Source organism: Cervus canadensis, chromosome X (genome assembly GCF_019320065.1).
Source record: "Cervus canadensis isolate Bull #8, Minnesota chromosome X, ASM1932006v1, whole genome shotgun sequence".
NCBI lineage: Eukaryota > Metazoa > Chordata > Mammalia > Artiodactyla > Cervidae > Cervus > Cervus canadensis.
This window is the reverse complement of record NC_057419.1, coordinates 21,616,600-21,623,157: the sequence shown is the minus strand read 5'-3', so window position 1 is coordinate 21,623,157 and position 6,558 is coordinate 21,616,600.

Here is a 6,558-nt window from a genome sequence, read left to right as displayed (position 1 = left end):
TTATTTAAAAATACACCTTTTTATTGATGTATAATTGGCATTCTTTTAAAAGACTGAAAATAAAATTTTTTTTTTGCCAATCTGGTGGGTTTGTAGTAATATCCCACTGTGGCTTTAATTTTCATTTCCCTGATTTCAAAAGAGGTTAATGGAGTTTTCTCAGGCTTTGATTGGTAGCCAAAGATTCCTACTTGCAGTTCCAAACTTATCCTGCTTCTTGTCTAACTTCCCTTCTTCCCATATCTAAGTTTAGATGACTGCCAGAGTCTCAATTATTAATTTATTGACTCTTGGTTCCAAGCCCACCCTTGTTTTTCTTACTTTGTAATCAATACGGAACTGGTCTCTGAAAACCCTGTTTTCTCCTTTGGCAACTGGCTCCATGTTAGGTCTTGCCAATAGGAGGCGCCAGAGGACTTTCCTGCTTCCTGTTTGCTTGTTTCTTCCCACTGCTGCGATGACTCGACCGGCTCGATGAGCAACTGATCCCTGCAGCATTCTCTGTGCGATGGGGTGCTCTTTCTGCCCAGTCGCCTCCCGCGGGTTTCTCCCGCACTCTGGCTGGCGGTGGATCAGGTGTTTCTGCAGCAGACCGTACGATCTCCTTAAAGGTCTGAATCTCAGCTTTGCGGGGGGAGGTGGGAATCTCCTTGAATTTTCTAAGTTCCTTCTTTGTTTACTTTTCCCTCAGCCCTGGAAGTGGCAGGCTCTTTCCGCAGTAGTTATTTCTGTTACACCTATCAGTTCTCTATATTTCAGAAATCAACTACCCTTTGCCTAGTTAATAATTCTTCGTATTCAATTTTCCCTGTTCAAATCGCTGGTGTGGTTCTGTTTCCTGACTAGACCGTGATTCTGATTGTGACTCCCCCTTGCTCTCTATCCCTTGGGCTTCCCCAAGGAAGTCCTGAGATAGATAGCTCAGTTGGTAAAGAATCTGCCTGCAGTGCCGGAGACCCCAGTTCGATTCCTGGATGGCGAAGATCCCCTGGAGAAGGGATAGGCTACCCACTCCAGTATTCTTAGGCTTTCCTGGTGGCTCAGCTGGTAAAGAATCCACCTGCAATGCGGGAGACCTGAGTTTGATCCCTGAGTTGGGAAGATCCCCTGGAGAAGGGAAAGGCTACCCACTCCAGTATTCTGGCCTGGAGAATTCTACAGACTACAGTCCATGGGGTCACAAAGAGTCGGACACGACTGAGCTACTCTCACTTCACTTTTCTCTATATCCCATCCAGGAGCTGCAGTTCAGGGGCAGTGCCCCAGTTCTTGCAAGGACCCCAGGCTAATGAAAAGATGTCATACTCTCAAAGCTACTGACCAAAAACGAGGGGCAGAGGCCAAGGTAGAATTTAATGATAAGATCTGGAGCCCCTAATAGGGAACTGAGATGTCAAACAAGTTTCCAGAACAGGAACTAGGGTGCGGTGACAAAGTCAGAATCAAATTATGAGAAAAGGCAGCTGAGTGCCTGTGTCTAGTCTAGCGTTGCAGGTTGCTAAAGGCTGTTAAATGCTTCCTGCTGTAGGTTACATTCATCCTGGGATCTGGATCAGCCTTGATTTTACAGGTGTGGCCAAGACTAGACACATTACTTTCTCTCTTGCAGTTATTTCTGCTGTATATATGTCACCTCCTCCACAGGTCTGCATGTTCCCGAGGCAGGGCTTTCTCTGGTTCACCTTCTTATATCTCCCATTGTACTTAATTCAGTGCATTGCATGTAGTGAAAGTGACTGGTAAATATCTGTTGAGTGAAGAAAGGAAGAGCCCTGGATCTCGAGTGAAGAAATAGGAACTGTGGTGTCGTTGTTGGGGTTGGAGAAGGAGTTGTACATTCAAAAAGCATAGATCTGCTTGTTGATGAGATGCGATGAGAAGCCAGCACCAGTGAAGCATGGGAGAGATGCTAGGCTGGAGCAGGGTAATCTGGGTTGAGGGAATGGACACCCTGTCTGGCAAAGTTGGGAGAGGAGGTTGTTGTGTGGGAGGTCCCCTGGGTAATTATTTGTAAGAAGGAAATTATATGTGTAGAGGTGTGTGTGTGTGTGTGCTCAGTTGCTCAGTTTGTGTCCAACTCTTTGCGAACCTGTGTACCATAGCCCACCAGGCTGCTCTGTCCATGAGATTCTTCAGGCAAGAATACTGAAGTGGGTTGCCACTTCCTACTCCGGGGGACCTTCCTGACCCAGGGATGGAACCCATGTCTCTTGTGTCTCCTGCATTGGCAGGCAAATTTTTACCACTGCGATATGTATATAGTCAGATACAGGTCAGAGAGTGGCTGAAAGTGGAAACTTGTTGAATATGTAAATTAGGAGATAATTATATGCACAAAACAGTGGTTATTTTCCATACAGAAAGATTTGTTATAGAGTTGCTCATAAAAGCAAAAATAGCAACAAAATACAAGGTCCATGTCCTGGCTATTATAAACAGTGCTGGGATGAACATTGGGGTGCACACGTCTCTTTCAGATCTGGTTTCCTCGGCGTGTATGCCCAGGAGTGGGATTGCTGGGTCATATGGCAGTTCTATTTCCAGTTTTTAAAGGAATCTCCACACTGTTCTCCATAGTGGCTGTACTAGTTTGCACCAAGTAATTAGCCTCCAACTAATAAAAATAATTGGGGAAAAAAAATAGTTCCTTTGAGATTAAAAAAAAAATACAAGGTCCAGTAAGACATTTGGAGTTTGATTCTGTTCCAATGGCAAAAAAAGTTTTGTGTTTTCTGTTTTCTGAAAAACAGTTCAGTTTTTCAGAAGTACATCCACAGGTTCAAGTGAATGTGTGCATTCTAATTTTTCTATTTTCTTTAATTATGAAATATTTTATATGTGACCTGTTTTTAATGGACCTTAGGTACACATATTTGGATTAATTTTATTCCTTGGTTCAAGACTACTCTCATCTTTATTCCATTTACAACACTTTCTATTATGTCTATCTATCTATCTGTCCATCTATATAATTACATTTACAGTTAAGTAAGAACGACTGGATCTACCATCTAACGTGAAAGCTAGGACTTGTACAACAGTGATCATCCAGCCATGTGGTCTTCAGCCATTTCATCACACTGGCTTCTCCTGAGCTGAGCTAAGCATCTGAATCCTTTGTTAGTCATTCTTTTGCTTTCCTTTTTTTTTTTTAATTATTGGACTATAGTTGGTTTACACTGTTAGGTTAGTTTCAGGTGTACAGCAAAATGATTCAGTTATGCATCTACATATATCCATTCTTTTAAAGATTTTTTTTTTTCCCATATAGGCCATTAGAGAGTATTGAGTAGAATTTTGTATGCTACAGAGCAGGTTCTTTCTTATTAGTTGTCTATTTTATATATAGTAGTGTATATATGGGGCTTCCCAGGTTGTGCTAGTGGTAAAGAACCCGCTTGCCAATGCAGGGGACATAAGAGACACGGAGCTTGGCGGGCCATAGTCCACGGGGTCAGGAAGAGTCGGATATGATTGAAACAACTGAGCATGCATGCACACAGTGTGGATATGTCAATTTATCCCTGCCCTCCCCTACCCCCTGTAACCATGTTTGTTTTCTACATCCGTGACTCTACTTCTGTTTTGTAAATAGGTTCATCTGTATCCTTTTTTTTTTTTTTTTTTAAGATTCCACATAACAGTTCAGTCACTCAGTCATGTCCAGCTCTTTGTGACCCCATGGACTGCAGCATGCCAGGCCTCCCTGTCCAAGATTCCACACATAAGTGATATCATATTACATTTGTCTTTCTGTATCTTAGTTCACCTAGTATGATAATCCCTTGGTCTATCCATGTTGCTGCAAATGGCATTATTTTGTTCTTTTTTATGGCTGAGTAATATTTCATTGTGTATATGTTCCACTTTTTTTTTTATCCATTCCTCTGTTGATGGACATTTAGGTTGCTTCCATGTCATGGCTATTATAAATAATGCTGCAATTAACATTGGGGTTCACGTATTTTTTCAAATTATGGTTTTCTCTGAATATGTGCCCAGGAGTGGGATTGCTGGACCATATTGTAGTTCTATGTTTAGTTTTTTGAGGAACCTCCATACTGTTTTCCATAGTGGCTGTATCAATTTACATCTCCATATCCTCTCTAGCATTTATTGTTTGTAGATTTTTTGAGGATGGCCATTCTGACCGGGTGTGAAGTGATACCTCACTGTAGATTTGATTTGCATTTCTCTAATAATTAGTGATGTTGAGCATCTTTTCATGTGCTTTTTGGCCATCTGTATGTCTTCTTTGGAGAAATGTCTGTTTAGAGCTCCCTTCTGCTTTCCTTGATCTTATCTATATTCAGACCTAAGTCCATTTTTTATTTTAGTTGTTTTTATTTATTTTTCTTTTATTTTTATTCTTTTTTTTCCATTTATTTTTATTAGTTCAAGGCTAATTACTTTACAATGTTGTAGTGGTTTTTGCCATACGTTGACATGAATCAGCGATGGATTTACATGTGTTCCCCATCCCGATCCCCCCCTCCCACCTCCCTCCCCATCCCATTCCTCTGGGTCTTCCCAGTGCACCAGCCCCGAGCACTTGTCTCATGCATCCCACCTGGGCTGGTGATCTGTTTCACCCTTGATAATATACTTGTTTCAATGCTATTCTCTCAGAACATCCCACCCTCGCCTTCTCCCCCAGAGTCCAAAAGTCTGTTCTGTACATCTGTGTCTCTTTTTCTGTTTTACATATAGGGTTATTGTTACCATCTTTCTAAATTCCATATATATGCGTTAGTATACTGTATTGGTCTTTATCTTTCTGGCTTACTTCACTCTGTATAAAGGGCTCCAGTTTCATCCATCTCATTAGAACTGATTCAAATGAATTCTTTTTAATGGCTGAGTAATATTCCATGGTGTATATATACCACAGCTTCCTTATCCATTCGTCTGCTGATGGGCATCTAGGTTGCTTCCATGTCCTGGCTATTATAAACAGTGCTGGGATGAACATTGGGGTGCACGTGTCTCTTTCAGATCTGGTTTCCTCAGTGTGTATGCCCAGAAGTGGGATTGCTGGGTCATACGGCAGTTCTATTTCCAGTTTTTTAAGGAATCTCCACACTGTTCTCCATAGTGGCTGTACTAGTTTGCATTCTTTTAGACAGCTCAATTCCAGAAAAATAAATGACCCAATCAAAAAATGGGCCAAAGAACTAAACAGACATTCCTCCAAAGAAGACATACAGATGGCTAACAAACACATGAAAAGATGCTCAACATCACTCATTATCAGAGAAATGCAAATCAAAACCACAAGGAGGTACCATCTCACGCTGGTCAGAATGGCCGCCATCACAAAGTCTACAAGCAATAAATGCTGGAGAGGGTGTGGAGAAAAGGGAACCCTCTTACACTGTTGGTGGGAATGCAAACTAGTACAGCCACTATGGAGAACAGTGTGGAGATTCCTTAAAAAACTGGAAATAGAACTGCCGTATGACCCAGCAATCCCACTTCTGGGCATACACACTGAGGAAACCAGATCTGAAAGAGACACGTGCACCCCAATGTTCATCCCAGCACTGTTTATAATAGCCAGGACATGGAAGCAACCTAGATGCCCATCAGCAGACGAATGGATAAGGAAGCTGTGGTATATATACACCATGGAATATTACTCAGCCATTAAAAAGAATTCATTTGAATCAGTTCTAATGAGATGGATGAAACTGGAGCCCATTATACAGAGTGAAGTAAGCCAGAAAGATAAAGACCAATACAGTATACTAACGCATATATATGGAATTTAGAAAGATGGTAACAATAACCCTATATGTAAAACAGAAAAAGAGACACAGATGTACAGAACAGACTTTTGGACTCTGGGGGAGAAGGCGAGGGTGGGATGTTCTGAGAGAATAGCATTGAAACAAGTATATTATCAAGGGTGAAACAGATCACCAGCCCAGGTGGGATGCATGAGACAAGTGCTCGGGGCTGGTGCACTGGGAAGACCCAGAGGAATGGGATGGGGAGGGAGGTGGGAGGGGGGGATCGGGATGGGGAACACATGTAAATCCATCGCTGATTCATGTCAATGTATGGCAAAAACCACTACAATATTGTAAAGTAATTTTAGTTGTTTTTAACTTTTAAAAAGGGTATCATGTTGTATGAAATATTTGCCCTTACTCTTTTCCTTAATATTATGTTGCTAAGGTTTGTCCTTGTTGGTATGTGTTGCTGTAGCTTATTCATTTTGACTGACTATAGTATTTCATTTTATGAATATACTACAGTTAATCCAGTCTTCTGTCAATGCATACTTGAGCTGTTTTCAGATTTTTGCTATTGTGAAGAATACAACTATGACTATATATGTGCATGCCTCCAAGGATACACATATAAGAGTTTCTCTGTGATAAATTTAGGAGTAGAATTACTGGACCATAGGGCATGTGACTGTTCACCATCATGATATAAGGTCAAACTATTTTCTGAAATGATTATATCAATTTACACACCTAACAGCAGCAATTCTGTTGATCTGTATCGTTTTCAACACTTGATATTGTTAGACTTTAAAATTTTTGTCAA